This window comes from Lissotriton helveticus, chromosome 8, assembly GCF_964261635.1.
Source record: "Lissotriton helveticus chromosome 8, aLisHel1.1, whole genome shotgun sequence".
NCBI lineage: Eukaryota > Metazoa > Chordata > Amphibia > Caudata > Salamandridae > Lissotriton > Lissotriton helveticus.
The window spans coordinates 1304950208-1304972348 of record NC_136069.1 but is presented as its reverse complement, the minus strand read 5'-3'; positions in this window follow the sequence as shown (position 1 = coordinate 1304972348).

The window sequence follows — 22141 nt, the reverse complement described above, 5'->3', positions numbered from 1 at the left end:
TAATATGTATATAACTCCATAGGAGATAGAAGAATACCCACAAGACTAGTAGTGGTATACTAACGTTTACAAAAATACTAGACAAACATCATTCTGGATGCCTACTTGGTTGCTGTCAATTGACAAAGCACTGCAGACACATTACAGAGGAAAAAACAAGCACTGTTGGACTTACTGGGGACAGCAGCAGGATCCTCAGTAGAGGAGCTCTGTGTAACTGGTGGTTCACCCGCCGACTCGGTCCCTGTATTCTGCTTGCCCCTGGGTTCTGTGGTTCATGTAAAAATTAAAATAATAAACAAAGATAAAAACATTGAGTGATGTGAAACATAGACATCATTGCAAATCACACTGCTACAGTGGAACAGAGCCGGAGGCAACAAATCCATGCCAGGGGCCGCAACGCAAATATGTATCCATCCTTAGAGTATTATTAAATTAAGGATATCTATTGGTGCGGTGGCCCCTGAAGTTTGGTGCCCCTGTGCAGTTGCACAGCTTGCACATGCCCCCTAGAGCCGGCCCTGGCTGAGGTAAGAAGAACAAAGTAACGTTAGCATTCTTTGCAAGAAAAGGATTCCATTCATGCAGAAGAGAAGGCCGTGAAAAAAATGCTACAATATGCAAACAACGTACAATTATCCATCCACCGCTATTTCACTGACGGACAAAGGAAGGACAAGACTCTATTAATAGCATTAACTAACTTCAGTTCTCAGCAATAAAGAAAATCTCACATCAATAAACAGCAACAGCTAGCGCCAAGTTGAAACAACACGCAAGAGCCAGTGAAGAAGAAGAACACTGTCATACAATGACAGTAGATATACCGGAATACATCGCAAATGTAACTAGGGGCAACAGTCATCGCGTTACTTATTCAGCCAATATTTACAAAGATACAATAACAATATTTATACAACTATATATATATATATGTATATATATATATATATATATAATCTATATGTATATAATATATATATATATATATATATATATATATATATATATATATATATATATATATATATATATATATATATATACACACTTTATTTTTGGGGTAGCCACTCACCAAGACCCACAACCTCCACACCAAGCAGGTCCAACAGGTCCTGCTCCCGGTCCAAAATGTCGGCCCAGCGGTGGGACAGCTGATGGTGGGTACGCCGGATACCGGAGCAGCGGAAGACTGCACGGCGCACCTTCGCCCACCGCCGGAGACGCTCTTCAATGCGCTGGTATCCGGAGCCGGGCCTGCCGCCTGCTGCCAAAGTCAAGGGGAGGTGACGTTGGATAAAAAAGACCAGGGCGGCCACCTCCTCCTCCCCAAAAAGTTGGCGGGGCGTCACTCCTGCCGGGCGCATTCTGCCGCAAGGCAGCCTGGTTTTTTTAGGCACAGCCGCCTTGCCCTTTGAGCCGCCGATTCTGCTGGCACCCTTCACCATGGTTCTGGGTGGAGGGGAGAAGGAAAGTTGAAGACAAAAAGGTTAGGGGAAGAAAGAAGAAAGATAAAAGAAGGAAGTAATATAAAACAAGAGAAAAGTTGCAAAAAAAGTGGTAAAAGTAAAAATAAAATGAGAAATATAAACCTAGGCACAGACAGAAATAGGTAAGAAGTAAAGAAAGTTAGAAAAACTGAGGGAAAAGACCAGGATGGAAGAGATAGGAGTGAGATGCTGAAGTAGGCCCAAAACCATAGCCAGAGTGTGAAATCGAAGATGGCTCTGCCCGTCGCGACCGCCGCGGTAAGTTCGCGCGATATTTGACGCGATCACGCACTTTGGCAGTGCGAACGAGAAGATGAGTTCCCGAACATGTCTAACACAACGCGAACACGTTACTTGTGACCCGGAACCGGAAATAAGGGAACGCAAGCGGGCGGGACAAACCTCATTGAGTAACTTAGCGCGCTAGCTATTGCGAGCATGCAGGCAGCGCCCCGAACACGCGCACCGCGCTCCCGAAGACGAAAAACGGCGCGCGAACGGGTCTAGCAAGCTACTACGCATGTCCGCGGAGCTACACGTAGCTCGCGGAGTGCAAGTGCGTCTTCGCGTAGCTTCGCGGAGTGCGGCTACGCGAACTACGCCCAGGGTTAATATATATATATATATGGGTACAGGGCCTGGCCTGTGGCCAACCCCATGCACATAGTCGAGGCTGTGCGTGACTTGGGTTGGCTGCCCGTGGAGAGCCATATGCTGGGCCTGACCTTAGGCTAAACCCTATGGCCAACCACACGCTGTGCATGGCCGAAGGTTGTATGGGGACTGGGCTTGCTTGCCTGCGAGTAGCTGCCCTGCAGGAGTGCAGCCAGCAAAGGCATAACTGATCCCACCTAATGGAAGCTTAAAAATCCTCTACCAGGCAGGAGCAAACACATGTTTCCCTGCCTGTGCTTCTGCTGGCAGGGAAACTACTTGTCCTGGGGAGGGTTCCCTGACCCAGTCAGTGAGTCAGCTCTGGGGGATGGAGTCCCGGGGCCTTCTGAGGCTGAGAGAGGGGATCTGCATGCTCCCTCCGCTCTACTTATTCTTTGACCCTGAAATGGGGTCTCAGGGGCCCATTTGGGATGGGGGCTGTGCAACCCCTCCCCTACAGTAAAGTGTTTGAACTTGGGAGATGGGGTCCCTTGAATGGCTTCAGGCTTGGGCAGGGGGCTACACATCCCTCACCTTTTTTACCAGTTGGCCCCAAGGATGGGGTCCCCATTCCCAAAATAGGTGTGGGGAGGGGAGCCCCACGTGCAGGAAAACTACTTATCCGGGGGTGGGCTTCTTAACACAGTCTGTGAGTAGGCCAAGGCGGATGAGTACCTGGCCATCTATGACTGGGAAGGCAAGCCGCACGCCCCTCTCCCCTCTATTTATTCTTTGGCCATAAGGATAGGGTACCCGGCCGATTTGGGCTCAGGGTTGGGGGCAGTGCCCCCCTCTCCTCTAATATAAAGTTTTTGGTCCCAGGGGATGGGGTCCCTGGGACCAATAATGACTTGCAGAGGGGGTTGAGCTCTGCCTTCCCTCTGCAGAGAGTTGGCTGACTACAGTGGGTTGGACACAGGGCCTAGCCTGCGGCCAACACCACGCACATGGCCAAAGTCCATGCATGGCTGGGGTTGGCTTCCCTGGGGGGCTGTTTGCAGGGAATGACCGCAGGCCAGACTCTGTGCCCAACCGCACGCTGCACATGGCCAAAGGCCATGTGTGCGATTGGCTTGCTTGCCTGCGAGGGGTTGCTCTACAGAAGCGTGGGCAGTGGGAGCTTAAAAATCCTCCCACCAGGCATGAGCAAACATATTTTTCCCTGCACATGTTTCTACTGGCAGGGAAACCACTTGTCTCAGGGGTGGGCTCCCCATCACAGTGTGAGAGCTGGCCCTGGAGGATGGGGTCCCCAGAGCCTTCTAATGCTAGGGGAGTGGAGCTGCATGCTCCCACCCCTCTACTTATTCTTTGCCCCTGGGGATGGGGTTCCCAGGCCCATTTGGGCTTGGGGATGGGGCAGTGTGCCCCTCCCCACTACAGTAAAGTGTTTGACCCCGGGGATGTAGTTCCTGGAGCCCACAATAGGTTTAACATGCTCCCCTCCCCAAATATTGATTTATAAGATGATGGGCCACCAATTTCGTTTTGTTTTTTGCTGTGATTCCATTGGAGATTTATAATGGCTCCCACCAGGCAGGAGCAAACATATGTTTCCCTGCCTGTGCTTCTTCAGGCAGGGAAACTGCTATGTCCTGGGGGTGTACCTCCCAGACTGTGAGCGGGTCTAAGGCTAGGGGAGTGGGGCCGCATGCACCCCCCCTCAATGTCCATTTTCTTTAGCCCCTGGGATGGGGTCTCCAGGGCCCATTTAGGGTAGGGATGGGTGTAGTTCGCTAAGTAGCGCTACGCGTTGCTACGCGAAGTGCACTTCGCACTACGCGAGCTACGCGTAGCTCTACGCGAACTGCGTAGTACCCTGTTCGCACTGTGCAAGATGCTGTTTTCAATGATTGCCCAGTGCAGACAAACATCCGGCACTGTGCAATCATTAAAAACGGCATCTTGCACAGTGCGAGCTGTAGTTTTCTGCCGCTCGAGTAGATTTGTACTCGAGCTGCAGCTTTCTCAACGCGGACTGATAGTTTCTCATCGCGAGCAGTTGCGAGCATACGCAACCACTCGCAATGAGAAACCTGACCTCCCTGCGTTGAGAATCTCGCCGGGAGGTTTATTTTTCACGCTTGCGATCGGCAACTTGATGTTGCCGATCGCGAACAAGGAAAAAGTCTCGCCGGGATGTCATTTTGCTTGCTTGCGGTCACCAACTTGACGTTGAGGACGGCGAGCAAGCAAAAAATGACCGCTGCACTATGCTACGCTTGTTTGCACTGTGCTACGTGCAGACTTCGCAAACTACGCGAGCATAGCATGGTGCTTTGCCCAGGGTTAATTTAGGGACTGGGATGGGGTCAGGCACCACACCTACAATAAAGTGTTTGGCCTTGGGGAATGTCATTTCCCGAGGCCATTTTAGCTGGGGATGTGGGCGTACACCACCCTCCTCTACAGTTAAGTTTTTGGCTCCAGGGTTGTGATCCTGGGGCTCAATTGAGCTTGGGGAGTGGCCGCACCCCCCTCCCCTTTGATAAAGTGTTTGTCCCCGATGGATGGGGTCTTCTGGGCAGCTACAGGCTTGTTGAGGGGGGCCACCACATCTTCCCCTTTTTTTACAAGTTGGCCCAGGGAGATGGAGTCCCAAGGCCCCAAAATGGGCTCGGGATGGGATCGAACTAAGGCCCCCCTCTCCAAATATTGTTTTAAAAAAATGGCAGCCCTCCATTTTCTTTTTTTCCCCATGATCCTGCGGGTGTGTTTTTTAACTTTTTTGGGCCCAGGAGGGATTCCTCTGGGACCCCCCAACAGGGGCTGGGGAGAAGGGTTTCCCAACCAGACCCCCTTGTATATATTTAAAAAAAAAAAATTAGGGCAGGGGACTAGGTCTTCTTCATGTTGCTGACAGCCAATCAGAGTGCTTGCTCCCACAGGAACATTGCTCAAGTGGGATTGAATTGGCCCATGGGGAGAATAGTTCCCTGGGCCATTGAGAATGCCATATTTTTAAAATTGATTTTATGGACTCTCACAGGAGTCCCTCGAACCCAACCATCCAGATATAGAAATATTTTAGGAGCTTAATCTCACCAACACTACTGAATGGATTTATATCAGATTACAAAAAGCACTCTTTGCAGACCAAAATCTAGCTTTCTGTTAAATTTGGTGGAATTCCGTTCAGCAATATTGCGGTAATGCTTCTTGAAAATGTCCGTGGAAATTTTGCATTTTGGACCCCCTTTTTTCTCTAGCCGCAAATGACAGATTCCCTCATAATTTCCAAGCACAAATTAGGTAAAAAAGAGAAACTTATTGGAAATTTTCATAGAGATTTGTCAAGCGATGCATAACTTAACAGCAAAACAAAAAAAGCATTTCCTATGGAAGCGCTGACCTAACTATTCCTATTCCACTATATTTTAGTAGAATCAAAATTCTAACACCAGAACTACAAATGTAAATGCAGCCACGGGACATCCCTTGAAAAGATGATGTGATGTTAACCAAGCTGCGGGGCTCACTATTGTTTATTAATTCACTTTGTTATTTATGGAGAGTTTTTTTCTTTTCCTATGATTATAATGTATCCCTTACATGACCCGCTTGATAAATATTGAAATCTTAGGATACTTTATAATATGGTTTCTTTTTAGTGAGTGTAAACTGGGGTTATATATTGTAGAATCAATACATGGAGTTATTAAACAAGCATTGGCAAAGCTTAAAGGTAAAGAACCGGGTTATTTAAGACCCGGCGGCGCCAGGGGCACGCCCAAAGTCTTCGGGTATCACCTGTCTTAGAACACAGAGACACGGAAACTTCTTGGTGGCGTCAAAGATCGAGTTTATTGGCTGCAGCCAGTAACAGAAGTCCTAGAAGTCAACACGGTATGAGTTCTCAGGAGACTGCTCAATTTTACAAAGCAAGGCAACCGTTTTTATGCCAAAAATCACATTCCAGACAAATACCTTACATTTACGAACTGTCCAATCACATGTATCCACACCAGAGGTATCGCATGACGGTAAAACCCACTTTTCAGTTGCCCAGCCCATGATCAATCATCGGTCAAACCCAACATTCTTCTTTAGACAGGTCGAACGAATCCATAATAAAAAAGGGCACATCCCCATCGTAAATAGACCATAAAGAAAGGAGCAGAAACAGGTGAGAGTAGGATAAGACATATTTGTGTGCAATAAAGTTTTAAGATGTCCTGTGCTTTGATCCTCAATCTTGATCAGCTACTGGGAAAGGAACTGGCCTAACAAGGTTGGCTTCAGGCAAGAGGGTCAGTTCGCTCAGGTCATTCAGATGTCAGCTTAAGTGTACGTGTGCTAAAGACTCGTTCGGCCGTAGTCATCGGCCTATGTGAGGGCAACCACAAAACGGCTGCCATACACAAAATGGAACCCAAGGGTTCAGAACGAAATCCCTAAATACGTAGTGAATCCATCGGTCTAACGTGACAAAAACACTCATACTTGTCGTACTAACTAGTTACGGTTCGCTAATATCAAATTCGTAACGAAACTATGACCTTTATGAAACGGGTTCAGAATTCACTGAACCTCAAAGGTCTTGCCTTTTGGACCTATTAGCTTTGCCAATGGTTTTTAGCATTACTGTACAGCATCCCTGATGCTGTGCAGCATGGTTATGGAAGAATTTACAAAAGCCTATGATGCAGCCTTCTTCCACATTCTGTAGGTGTACGCACCACACATGTGAGCGCCTAATTAGGATGGAGGTGCTTGTTTTCTATTTATTTACATTTCAGCGTAAATTGTTTAAAAAGGTGTTTTTTTAGTAGGTGGTGAGTATTCAACAAGGGCCTGGGGGAAGGTAGAAGCTGTGGTTGGGGGAAAGGATACAGAGGGTGCAGGTAAAAGGAAGCAACACGGAGGGCATGGCGGGAGCAGAGTAAACAAATGTGAGAGAACACCATGCCGGGGAGAAGCAGACGAATGAGTGCATCACAGCTGGGGGGGGGAGGAGAAGCACACAGGTAAGAGTAACATGGAGCATGAAGGGGTAAGAGAAGCACAGTAGGGAGACAGCTGGAAAACACATGCTCTCTTGTTGAGTGCTTAAGGTAAAATAAATATTTGAGTTCCCTAAAAGTGAGCAGGGGAAGGATACAAGTAAATTGGCAATGCTCCAGGAGAAAGACACACACAAGATGGACAAGGCAAGCCATTGAACAAAAACCTGGCAAATGAGAATGACGCTAAAGTCAACCAATGGTAGGCAACGGGTGAGCTTCAAACCCCTCTAATTTTTCGGGTGAGCCCATAATATGTCTTTCTCAAGCAGACAGCTGCGCTGTCTTGTAGGGTCAACCTAAGAATAACCAGCAACTGTATGCTGCAAGGAATGAGACCAGAAGATCATTTTCCAAAGTATGAATCTCTCTACACGCAATTGAACTGTGACACAAAATCTGAGATGAGAGACTCATACCGAAGAATGACATCCAACAGTGCCTCAGTTATACAGTAATGCATGCAAACAAATTAGTAGGAGTCTGCTAAATGTCTCTCCTTGTTGGGCCAACTGCTCTAGAGTGGAGTTAATAACATTAACAGAGCCAAGGAAACATTGCCATTGGACAGGGACCCTAAGTAGATATGTGCCGGTTATTTAACATGCATGACTGCTATTTTTTTGGCTTGAAAAAAATGCATCGTGATGTGCATCAGGTTTATATGGACCTGTAGCAGCAGAAGGTAAGTGGCTCAGGAAGGAACAAAAAGTAAAGGACAGGCACCAATGGCCAGGGCTGGCATAGTCTGCTTTTTTTAAATTACGTTGTCCAATCCTAGTAAGTACATCTATACTCAGACTTTAGACTATTGGAAATAATTCAAACTAATCAACTTGATGGCTTTGAATTAGTCCACACACACAATTCTCCTCTACCAGGGCCTTTTCTTGATAGCGTAGGTCACCAATAAAGAACTGAGATTGATGGGCTTCATGTGGCCTCCTGTGAGATGGCTGCATGGAACTGGAACAGTAGAGTAACCAGCCGCCTGGAGGCCTCAAGGCAGGTGCGGTCATTTGAGGTTTGTTGGACTCCTCCAATGGATACTGTGAGTGGTGTCTGATCGCGAGCAGAGAGCCTGTCTAACACAGACGCTAGGAGCGCCTGCCATTCTTGCCCCTGGAGAGTCGCCATTTGTCTAGTCCTGCGTGAGAGGGTGAGATGAACGTAATCTTGACCCCACCATTTTCGAGCTTGTTCCAGGCTCTGGAAAGGGCTATGGAAAGGGCTCTCTTACTCTACTCCTGTCTTTGATAAGTTGCAAATTTGAGGTTAAAGCCTCCTGCCCCATTGCCATCATTGCCATCTTTTAAGGCTGTGCTGGAGTCAGTCAACCTCACTGACCCTGTCGCAGCTGGTGTTAAGATTGGAATGGGTTTGGTTAAAAGCAGGGCATGGACCTTGGCCTCTCCTCTTGTCTCTGTCACAGCTGAACAGCCCTGATGTGCTTTTCAATCACATCTGTGGGGATCGGAGGGCTGCATAAGACTGTTTGGCCTTCCTTATCCCCCACACATGCACATTGGTCCATGCTCCAATTTATAAATGCAGGAGCAGTGGGTCTGGCAGTGAACTGAATGTAAACAACAAAGCAAAATACACCTTGAATGTTACTGCAAGCCATTGCCTGAGCAGAGATCATTAATTACACACAAAATCATAAAAGCCTTAACATTTTAAAAACCAGAACTACGCTAATCATGTTCTGAATAAAGCATCTTCACTGAGAATCAACGAGAAAGGAGAAGATACTAGCTTATTTGATTCAAATCAAGAGCGCCATCCTGGTATAACAATTGATATAAAAGCTCTATGTATGTATGTAGATCGTTGTATAGTGCCAAGCTAACCAAGGAAAACAGAGAGATGGAAAGGGCCAGAGGGCACGTTAACGAACCAAGATCATTTGACTAGCAAGGGGAGGGGTAAGCTAAAGTCCCTCAGGAAGCAACATTATGTGTAGGAAGGGTACCATTAATAGACTGTTCAGTGTGGTACAGGTGTGGACCATGCATTATCCTTTGCAGGAGGGCCAGACAGTAGTCAATAGTCATCTCTTTGTCATTCATAATATGCTGCTCTCCCAGAAGAGAGTCACGATTTTCCTCTGAAGCGAAATTTAAATAGCTCATATGATTTCAATGCGAGGAGCCAGAAAAAGATGCTGAAAGTGGAGTGAAATGTTAATCTGTACAATGATTGTCTGATCTGGGATCTTTCATCATTCTTCAATTTAACCAAGTTGGATACTATTGTATGAATTAATTGCATATTTGTCCCTATACAGAGAACTGTTTAAGTATACATATTAATTCCGAATATTGTATGTGTAATTGTGTCTCGAAATGGAAAATTGTAGCAATTCCTTCACACTGCCTTTCTTTTAAAACCTGTTTTTGTTTACAATATGATAAGAGCATATCCGTAGTGTTTTTTTCCAGCAGCCTTTCCTGATTTTACTAAGTAATTATGTTTTGCTTCTAGCCATATGTTTTCACAACCACGATGGAGTTGTTTCTCATTAATGCAGGTTTCAAGATTTCCTCCGTTTTAGTTAGTCTTCGCCTATGCACGAGAAGAATGTGCAATACATTTCTGAGAACAATTTGCATAAAGCTTACAAGTAAAAGCAGTTGCACTCCAATCACGCGAAAGGAGACACCTGTCTTATGCAGTGGGTGACACATTGCCAACAGCGAGGAGGGGCTCGAGTTTGAGATTGCTTGAGATTTTTTGGCTTTGTGACCAATTTACTTTCAAAAATGGATGTCAATTTGAATATAAATCCCTGGGGTAATGAGACGCCCAATCAGGGGCTGCTACGTTTAGGAGCTTCCTTTTCTTGTATGGTACTAAGTGGGTCAGAATGTAAGAGATGGTGGTAAATGATCTCTGCAGATTGCTCCAAGAAATCACACTATCAAGATGGAAACAGTTTAAGAATTTCTACAATTGCTTTCTGTGAGAAAGTGTCATCTTTCTTGCATTGGTATGCCCCCACTTTTTTCTGACTGCTGATGTGCTTTGCCTGAGTGTGCCCTGGGCTCCTGCCAACCAGGTACCCAGGGCCTGTGTTCCTTCCCTAAAAACTGTGTTGAAACAAAACCCAATTGGCATCTCTGGCCACCTATCAGCCCCTGGTAAATGGAGTAAGGTTTATTATGGGCTGGACCAATCATGCCTTAGAGAACATTTCCATTGTACCAGACCCTCAGACCCTTGCACTCATCTGTTCACTTCTCCTAATGGAAGCTCCACTGATTAATCTGGTGTGTCAGTGGCCATTCACCAGGGTACCTGGGTCCCAAACTTTGAAACAATCTCACTTTGAATCGCCTCGGCATACAAAACCATGCAGCTGTTAGAAAGGCCCACAAGACTTTGCTGATAAATGTACGCTCCTTATTGAAAGCCACTTTCTCATCTGTTTCTTTTAAATGTCAAGAAGTAAAACGTTTACTTTTTAAACGCTTCTTTTTTAAAGATATTCTATTCTGTCCTAAATAAACTGCTAGGGTATTGCCTTTCAGTACCTTAACAAAAGCACTTGTGCTAGGTTGTAGCCCTATTTGAGAACAAAATCCTGCACATTCGTTTTTCTGATCTCGCCCACAGTATACAAGTAATTCCAATTTTCAGTTTTTCAATTGCTTAGCTTCCGTACTCTCCTCTCCCTGTCTTGTGTTAGCTCCTCCCTGAAGCATGGACCAAGTATGTGTTCTTCCATGTCTTTTAGCAACACACTATGTTTTTTATAAGTGTTTTGCTATTATTCCTGGAAATGCAATGTGCTTTCCTACTTTTAACACTGGCATAGGGCTTCCTATTTATGTTACTTTCACCCTATCTGCAGTCTCTATTGACACTTTAATTACTTACACCCACAACTGTTCTTCTCCACCACTCCACTCTACCCTACTCCACTCTATGCCATTCTGCACCACACTATGTAACCCTATGTCACTCTACCCCACTCCACTCTATGCCACTCTACTCCACGCTTCTCCATGCCACTTTAATGTACGTCACTCTATTCTTTGCCACTCTACTCCATGCCATACTATGCCATTCCACTCTACGCACTCTATGTCACTCCATTGTATGCCGCTCCACTCCACTCTACCCAGTCTACTCTATGCCACTCCACTTTGCACCGCTGCACTCCACGCCAGTCTACTCGATGCCAAACCACTCCACTCCATGCTATGCCACTTCAGTTAATGCCACTCTATGTTACTGTACTTTACGCCACTCTACACAATGCCACTCTAAGCCATTCAACACAACGCCATTCTAATCTACTTCACTCTACTCTATGTCATTCTACTGCATGCTATGCCACTTTAATTTACGCCACTCTACTCTGCTCCAATCCACTCTACTCCAGCCACTCTACTACATGACACTTGACTATATGCCACTCCACTCTAGGCCACTCAACTCTATGACACTCCACCCTATGCCTCTTCACTCAATACCACTCTACTATATGCCTTTTTACATCACACCACTGTACACTACTCTACTCCCTGCACCACTCCACTCTATACCACTCCACACCACTTCACTCTACACCACTCCATGCCATTCTAGTTTACTCCACTTTACGCCACTCTAATCCATGCCACTGCACTCTACTTTATGCCGCTCTACTGTACTCCACTCTACTCCATTCCACTCTATACTACCGCACTCTACGCCACTCCACTCCACAGCAATCTACTAGATGCCCCTCCACTTTATTTCATGCTTCGCCATACCACTCAACTCCACTCCAATCTTTGCCACTCCACTCCATTCCATTGTATGCCACTCCATTCTATGCCCTCTATTCTACGCCACTCAATTCTACGTCACTCCATTCTACTCCACTCTACGCCACTCCACTATACTCCAATCTACGCTACGCTATGCCACTCTACTCCACACCATTCTATTTTACTTCATGCCACTCTACCTCACTCTACTCTATGCCATGCCACTCTACTCCACATCACTCTACTCCATGTCACTCTAATTCACTCTACTCAATGCCATTCTACTCCTCGCCACTCGAATGCACTCTACACCATGCCACTCTAATCCATGTCACTGCACTCTACTCTATGCCGCTCTACTGTACTCCACTCTACTTCACTCCACTCTATACTATCACACCCTACGCCACTCCACTCCACAGCAATCTACTAGATGCCACTCCACTCTATTTCACCCTTCGCCATACCACTCTACTCCACTCCAATCTATGCCACTCCACTCTATGCCATTCCATTCTATCCCACTCCATTCTATGCCACTCCATTCTTCTCCACTCTATGCCACAACACTATACTCCAATCTACGCTACGCTATGCCACTCTACTCCACACCACTCTACTTCATGCCACTCTACCTCACTCTACTCTAATACACTCTACACCATGTCACTCAAAGCCATGCCACTCTACTCTACCTCTATGCCAATCCACTCCATGCAAATCAAATCTATGCCACTCTACACCACTTCACGCCACACCACTTCTCTTCACTCCACTACACGCCACTCTACTCCATGCAACTGTACTCCATGTGACTCTACTCTATGCCATTCCACTCTACACTTGGCCACTCTACGCCACTCCACTCTATGCCACGCCACTCTACACCACTCCACTCTATGCCACTCTGCCCTAAGCTACTCCACTTCATGCCACTCCACTCTATGCCACTTTACTCCATTCCACTCAGCATTATGCCGCTCTACGCCAATCCACTTTACTCCAGTGTATGCCACTCTACTCTACTCCACTCCATTCTGTGCCACTCTACTCAACTCCTCTCTCTTCCACACCATGCTACTAACTTTTAACCATGCTGAGCAGCACCCACACTGCTGTACCACATGGCTAAAAGACACTGTCAAAGCCAATAGCTTTCACATAGACAAAACCCATTGGCTTTGTCAATGCTTGTTGATTTTATCTTCTTTCTTTTCCAAAATTGACTTTTTCCACTATGCATTGTAATTTGTTTTTGCCAAAATCCGTCGAACCCTACATCCGATGAAATTCTTTTTGGTAGCATTTTGTTTACAGAATTCTTACATTTACCAAATCTGATTTTTACCTTTGAAGGTCTTTGTTTTCTTACTTGTATTGCTGTTTCGGTCAGTAGTCACTCCCTATTATATCAGCTAGTAGTCACTCCTATTACAGACATTCAGCTAAGGGAAGCTTTATTTCTTAAGCCAGTCTCCAAGGATGATCCAGGTACTTCTTGCAGAAACTAGTTTACGTAATACAAGCCAATCGTTTGGGCTTTGTGGTTGCTCACTCACAGCTTGCTTTGAGACTGTAATCTCTTTCCTACTCAGTTTAGATTAGACAACAGGATCACACAGAAACACTGTCCCCATTCCAACCTATTATAAAGAGTGTGCCATGATACCCATTACGGGGCATAGATTGTATTTAGATAAAACTGACATTGCCCAATACTGCAGATGGAAAGTACTTCAGGTAAAACTTAGATTTATATTTTAAATAATATTACATGTGGAAAGCATACAAAGCAGCAAAGACTATGTATTCTCTGTAATTAATTTACTGACTACACAATTCACAAAGCATTAGAAGCAACTAGAATTGAATAGACCAGGGTTGTGATGCTGAAGATGGATGCTGAAGATAAACTTTGATGACAATGCTTAATTCCTTATGACAAACACCATTTTAATGAACCTTTAGTGGCTAAAAACTGTGTTTATGAATGTACAATAAAGCAACAGACGACAGCCCCCCTCCCCCCCCGGAACATAGAACGAGTCTTGACAAAGACTGATCCTGAACTAACCCTGGAGAGATCCCTGACTCAACTGAGTCACAGTGGCAACTCCTCCGTTAAGGCGGAGGAGCATTGCCCCACTGCTTTTCGCAGTGTAAATAAAGGAAAAATAAAATGATAATAATTAGATATTATTATCATTATATTTTTCCTGCTGCAGCAGCTTTGGAGGTGGGGCGGGGCTGATCTGCTCACAGAGTGGGGGGAGGAGTGGTGGGCACTCTGTAAGTGTGCATGAATGTTTGGCCGGCCGTCTTGGACCGGCCAGTCATGAGCACTTTGCATGTTCTCTACCCAGACTGTAAAACAGAAGATGGAGAACATGTCCCAGGCTCTCAGTCCCAGTCAGAACTTCGAACCACGGGGTTCAGACCAATCACAATGCTGCATTGCAGCATTGTATTTGGCTTAGGGGAGCCTGGGTGCTTCCTGGTCCATCTGGCCTGTTCCGAACGATGGAGGAGAGACGCAGTAAGTTTATTTTTATTTTTATTTACATCTGCCCCCGCCCTCCACCCCGCCACCCCCAATCTGTGCCAGCTGCTACTGCTGTATCATGCATGCTGACTCACTAGGAAACTTGAATGATTTTTAGGTTTCACCTGAACAGTGTGCATGCACAGTCAGTGGAATCTATTTTAACAACACATAAAAAGCTTAGGATGTGCTTAGAGCTGCCACTTACTTACCATGGGTTGGCTTCAAAGTCACTCTTGTTTCCTTGCTTCTTATAGCTCAACACCTCCTTCACGCCTTTGGTTTCCTCCTGGGGCTTTGTGTTTGTCCCTCCTGTGGTGCAAGGACCAAGTACATCTTCTTGTCTGCAACCAGTGTCCTTAACTTTATTACTTTCACTCTCTGTGTGTGCAGTTCCTCTCCTACACCTATACCCTCCTCCTGCTGCTGCTGCTCACTCCCTTAAGTTGCTTTCCCCTGCCTTCTCCCACTGTCCATTGTTTCTTTCCCCGCTGTCTGTTGCTTGTTTTCCACCCCCCAGGACTCCTCTCATAGTCCGTAGTTTCTTTCCCACCCCCCACCATCCTCTCACTTTTCATTGTTCTTCCCCACCACCCACTCTCCTCCAACTGTCTCTTGTTTTATTACCATCTGCTGTCCTTTGTTTCTTTACCATTCCCCTGCCCTTTTCCTACTGTCCGTGATTGAAGCTCCCTCCCTCATATCTCCCTAGTGTTGCTTGGCCCCCGTGCAGTTTTACACATAATGCACAGTAGCGCTGGATGCTGTGCAACATGTCATGAAGGTAAAAAAAAGTGCTATGATGCAGTCCACGCTGACCACGTCATAGTGTTGCTTTTTTTAGGTCTCGCCAACGCAGCGCGCATGCGCTACATAGGAGACCTTTAGCCGTCGCTCTGCTCTTTTTGGAAGCACATACTCGTGCTTGTGGGCATCCACCTTGCGTGAGCAAGCAGGGGCGTGCCACAAGCACAAGTATGTGCTTCCAAAAAGAGCACATTGCTCTCCGAAGCGCGCGTGCGCGCGCACCACTTGCAGATTTCACGCTCGCCACCAGCAGCCCGTCACTTGTTTAAACAGGCCTTTCATCACGCATCCATTTCCGGCCACCTTGGAATTGTGTACGTCTAACACTGTGCTCTCTTAATGAATATAATGTCTGAATTAAAGCAAGGATTTCCATTATCACTCGTATATTATTCAACATAATATACTAATCAGTATTTTGATATATATCTTCTTGTTTTTGTCTGAATAGTGTTTTATTCTTTTTATTTGTTAATTTAGCCAGGACGTACTCGTCCCAACTCTATTTTTTAGCCAAACGTGGTTTTGAGGTGCTCAGTCCTTTTATTGCTGACAAGCTGCAACTTTTCTAGGCTGCTTTAATTACATCTAAGAGAACAAGCTGACCATTTGGATGCTGTCCTTATTATGACAGGCAACTGATGTGATCAGGTTATATTCTGTTGCTTTCAATTAATAATCCCCGCTGGAGGGGGGTGCCCCAAGTCAATAGCATTTGGGTCCCATTGCTGTATTCAGCCCATGACTGGTAGTTGTGTATAAATGTATATTTGTTTATGTTGTTAGATGGTGTAGGTCTGTTAAATGTCTTTATGTATATTTTGGTAATATTTCGCCCTAATGATTTATGTTTTAAGTGACGTGTTTTACTCATGTATGTTCTTGTAAATGGTGTAAATTGTGAAGTGTTGCCCTTTCTCTTTCATTGAAGTACTTTTTGTGAATTTAACAAAAATTGTTTTTGCAAACAAATTAACTGTTTTGGTTTAAGTCTGTCATAATAAGGACAGCATCCAAATGGTCAGCTAGTTCTCTTTTTGTGTATACATTCATTGACCCTTTCTAGCTGAGCGATATAGGGTCCACTGAGTGTGGTATATAGTTAATTACATCTAAAACATTTAAAAGATGTCTTCTTTGTTTGCTTACAGTTGATGAAAGTGCGCTTGATCCCACGCTGTCAGGCCTCCTAACGGTGCTACTGAAAACACACACAAAATGTGTGTTCTGAAAACTAGGTTCCGCCAGTCTCGAGTTAAGAAATCAATGTGGAGCCCTTGCTGGAGTATTCTAACCCACTCGCGTAATCTCAAGATGGCCGCTGACTCGCGGGACGAGTCGGCGGTCTAGTTGTTCAATTCTCTCCCATCTGCCAATCCTTAGGTGAGGTGCGCGCTGCAATTCTAATGCGCACTTCACCTGAGGAATTTGGAGAGTCAACAGCGTTTCTTGACTACCCGTCTTAGTCCCTATTCCTTTCCTACCATTGCGTCGCGTTTTTTCCCTAAAAGCCCCGAAATTCTAGTTGGACTTCCTTTCCCCTTTTTTCTAGTCCTTCCCTATTTTTTCTTTTCTCCGAATTCAAATCGACTCCACAGAAATATTGTCGGAGCGTGCATTCAAAGAAGTTGGCTACCTTGCAAGCCCCAGCCAAGCAGCGGAGTTTTCTCCGCATTGAAGATTTGGAGAGAGAGAGAGAGCGAGAAGACAAATAAGTTATCCAGTGTGTCTTAGTGTATGAAGTAATACTTGTCAGAGACTACGTTACCTGATAATAGTGGAACTTGCAAATACGAGTAGTAAAAGTAGATACTCACCAGTTAGTCCATTGATCCTCAGTTGAAGGAAAAGACGAAGATTCTGAAAGACATAATAAAAGAATAAAAGCATAACTAGTGAAAAGGGGATAACTAGTATCCAGAAAATTACAGAAAAGAATACATTATGAGGAAGACCAATACATAGAGAAGGTGGAGTTCTCTAGAAGGAGGTCTAAAGAAACAACAACAATATAATCAAAGACGAGTAGAACTAACCTCAGGAGAAATTAGGTAAGAGCTCACTGAACAGTTGAGTAAGGGTTGAATTAGTGAGTGTAGGAATAGAATTAATTATTATTTCTCTTGTTGTATTAGGACTTCAAGGCTTCAATTCTTCAACAATACATTACAAGAGAAGCAGAAGAATAGATCCTGAGCAGTCTCTTCTTGTTTGTTATTTTATCCAATTTCTCCCTTCCCCCTTGTAGAGTCCTCGAGGGTCTAGTGTCTATAACTGACCCCTGGGCATTCTTGAGGTGGAGTCAGAAATCCAGCATCATCCAGCTCCCGTGCAAGTCGTGGTAAGATTTCACTTTTAGTCCCTGACACACGCTCGTCCTTTTTTTGTTTCTATGCTCTGAATGGCCGGGCACCTTAGGCTGGTACACAGTCTAGTAACCTCATCCAATCAAAGGTGAATCCCCAAAACACAGGCCAGTAAAGTATTGTTCAAGCTTAAGGCTGTGTACACTGTGGGGGTAACCACCTGCCAGCCACCCTGAGCAGAAAACATGTATACGAGAGCGAACTTACAAACAAATAGCATGGTGGGCTTTCTGTTCAAAGGAGGTGACGAAGTAAACTAGGTTAAGTGAGAACTTTTGAAGGCGGGATTGTCACTCGTTTAATGCAGAAAGAGGCAATTATTCATCCTATTTCATGCAATGTATTTAATAACGTGATTTGTATTGAGAGTTACAAAATAACAGATGAACACTTTCAAGGAAACGTCTTTGAAATCTGGTCTGTTGACATCTCTGAACTTTAAACTGATTATTCAGCAGAGCCATTCATTAGACAATTACCCCTTTAAGGACGGCGATAGAAAAATGCGATCTAGAACCAGCATACGTGTCAAAATTGACTGTAAGTGAGATCAGAGGGAAAAATGGGAGACCAAATTTGCTATATTTAGGAAGTTTTAAGGCAGAGAAAGCAAAATATCATAATTTTTAGGGAAGAAAATTGGGAGCCCCCTACCTAAACTGGAAGTGTTCTTCTTAAGACCAGCTGGACTCTTAGCTTTATTTTTGTCATCCTATTTATTCTGTATATTTTTATCGTAGCCCTCTGAAGTGACCACAGTGACTTGAGGCACTAAATTAAACTCCTAAATACATAATTTAACTGGTCTTACAATTCAGACATTTGGTGTAAGGCTGCAGAACCCAGTGCCTCTGTTGGCACCCCACAGTTGAACTGTAATTGGAGTAATGCGTACACATGGACATTCACAGTTGCTTTTTAAAACATTTTCTTTTGATCTAAACATGTAAGCATTCATTACCACTGTGGACACTTGTATCTCTGCCAATTTATAATTTAACTCCAAGCCATATCATTTTAGGTAGTATCAAGTCTCTTGATTTTTAGTTCGAGCCCGGAAAGCACATGTGCTGTGGCATGCTGTATTAGAGTATGGAATAGAAGCCCCTTCCACTCTACCCATATTTGTCATTGGTTTGTGTCATTGTCCTTCGTAAATGCTGGCTTCTGATTCGTTAATAGACTTTTTAGTCCCTCCTTTGTACCACATTGTCTTCATTTGTAACCTCGCATGAGGACTGGCACTTCTTTCATTGGTTGTTACACAATATGGCTTTTTAAGTCTGTAAGCACCATTTTCTTTAATGAGTTTCTCGTACTGCAGGCGTGACATGCTTTCCTGCAACATTCAGTGCGCCAAGCGCACCTTAATTTTCCGAGCAGCCCGAGACAATGGCGGCCTCTTCTTTGAATATGGCTCGCATTTACAAGAGTTTGATCTTTTGGCATTGTCAATGACAATGCCTTATATTATGTGTTTATTGGCAAAACAGAGAAATTAAAGGCATTGTCATTTACAATGTCAATAGCTTAAACTCGCACAAATGCGAGACCTATTGAATTGCAAATGCGTGTTTTCTTTAAGGTGTGTCACAAGTCTAAAAAACAATTGGCAAAGCCAACAGCTCTCGGAGTTGCACAATCTTTAGGCTGTGCCAGTGCTTGTTACCATACATTCCCTCACTCAACTGCAGCAGTGTTACAAAGTGATTGTCTTACCCAGCTACAGCAGTGTTACAAAGTGATTGTCTCAGCTGCAGCAGTCTTACACAGTGATTGTCTCACACAGCTGCAGCAGTTTTACAAAGTGATTGTCTCAGCTGCAGCAGTCTTACACAGTGATTGTCGCATGCAGCTGCAGCAATCTTACAAAGTTATTGTCTCAGCTGCAGCATCTTACAAAGTGATTGTCCCACTCAGCTGCAGCAGTGTTACGAAAAGACTTAGGTCACAAGACAATACTTTACACAACAATTAAATAACTAGGCAAATAAATGCAAACATGAATAAATAAAATCCTATGGCTTTGCCAGTGCTTGTTAGCATAAATTCCCGCACTCAACTGCAGCAGTGTTATCAAATGATTGTTTTACTCAGCTACAGCAGTGTTACACAGTGATTGTCTCACACAGCTGCAGCAGTCTTACAAAGTGATTGTCTCAGCTGCAGCAGTCTTACACTGTGATTGTCTAACACAGCTGCAGCAGCCGTACAAAGTGATTGTCTCAGCTGCAGCAGTCTTACACAGTGATTGTCTCATCCAGCTGCAGCAGACTTATACAGTGATTGTCGCATGCAGCTGCAGCATCTTACAAAGTGATGTTCCCACTCAGCTGCAGCAGTGTTACGAAAAGACTTCCGTCACTAGACAATACTTTACACAACAATTAAATAACTAGACAAATAAATGCATACATAAATAAATAAAATCCTGGCATGTGCATGCTGCATGCACCTACAAAGGATGCCGCTTCAAAAATGGCATATGTGAGTCAGAACTCTCCTTCACACATAGCATATTTTTCCCATAGCAAAAAAAGTTCTCTCATCTTCCTCTGTTACTCGATAACAGCAATGGCTTGTCTCTATTTATTTATGAAAGTGTAACACCCATGGTTACACCAACGAGGTTGTCTACGCTACGTGATTGCGAGCTGGAGGTGAAAAGCATTTAAAACAGCCAGGTTTTCAGCAGCTTCTGAAACTCCTTACAGGAAGTATCAATTTCAAAGATAGAGAATTCCATAGGGTGGGACCAAGAAAGGCAAACAAACTACCACCTTACCTAGTTATTAATTTAACTGAGGTGTTGTAGCATGATACAAACTGCTAGAGCGAAGAGTGCTCTTAGGACAGTAGAACTGCACCAATGTGCTAAGATTGGTGGGCCACATCCACTTTGAGCCTGGTGCATATATCACAATGCTTTAAACTGAACACGCTTGTTAGTTGAACAACCAGTGAAAAGTGCGTAAAAGGGAAGAGACGGAAGCGATTTGGAAACATACAGAGTAGGCGAGCTGCTGCGTTTTGACCAATCTGAAGACTAGTAATAGAGAGGTGTGGCGCCGCGGCCAGGGCGAGTGGGAGAGGTGTGGCGCCGCGGCCAGGGCGACTGACGCTGGAATCTGGGGATCAGGGTTCGATCCCCGGCTCCGGCGGCAGGTTAGCCCAGCACCATGCGACTCTGGGCAATAGCTTGCTTAATCTTCCCGACGGCCCCCCAGCGCCTAGAGACCCTAACGGGTGATTGTGCGCTATACAAATGTGGATTATATATTATATATATATATTTTTGAGGCACCTAAATATAACACATTTCCATAGTCTAACGTGAAGATTGTCAAAGACTGTGCAATGGTTCTTTGCACTGAAGGACAATTTTCCTTAAACATTTAAGTAGCCCAAAGCTACAGTCCGCGATCTTATTTACTTGATTATCTATTGTAAGCCTAGAGTCCAGACATATGCCCAGGTTTTTGAGCACTATGCCAGGAGTGGCCAGTTGCCATAGATCATCCGGCCACCACTGTGGTCCACACACTTGTGGCTGATAACCCACCACTGCACTATCAATCTGTGGGCATTTACGCATGCTTGTGATTGCATACTTCAGCACATTAAATCCAAACCTATTGGCTTTGCCAATGCCTTTGTGAGCCTTGGGCCCGTGTTTACTAATATTTTATGCGCAGCAGTGCAGAAAACCAACGTTTCTGTGTTGCCTTGCATCAAAGGTAGAGGGAAAACGTGCGCCATGACTACTAAGCTACGGTGCATTTTTTCTCTCCCCGTGCGCTGGTGCACTTTTGGTTTGTATGCACCAAGGCACACACCCTTGCACCAAAACACCAGGGTGCTTGCGTTCCCTAAATGCAAGAGTGTGTGCATTTTCTAAAGCATAGGTATTTTACTGGAATACAAATCTTGGTTTGCGTTGGATAGTAAAACCCACCCACACACAGTGTATCAAGTTTGGACCACTTTTTTGACACAAGCCAAGCGCAAATCGTCAGTGAATCTGGACCTTGGCGCATATGGATGAAGGCGAATTGGTACAGCGAGATAAATACTTGCTGCTGTAATCTGATTAGCAGATCACACATTTCAATTCTGGCGTTGTCAAGTCAGCCGTCCATCCTTCCAGGGTACTCAAAGTTATTATGATTTAGTTAGTAATAGTAAAACCAGTTATTTGAAGCACTTATAAGTACTAGAAAGGCAGACGAAGCATCACATGAAAAACAAGTTGTTAATAGTATGTGTGTTTATGCGCATGTTAATGCCTCCTCAATGATGACAGTGCACTTTACAACTCCGCATGTAAATAGACTAACAAATACGTTTGTATGTAAATGGGTGTGTATATACATATGTTCTACTGAAGAAATGTGGGCTTGTGTGTGTTTTTGAGAGAGAGGAAACGTGTGTATCGTAACAGGAGAGTGAGGTTATATGAGCCCATTTTATAAAGTGAAAGTGTGAGAATGATTATAAGTAGGTATCCATAGGTGCC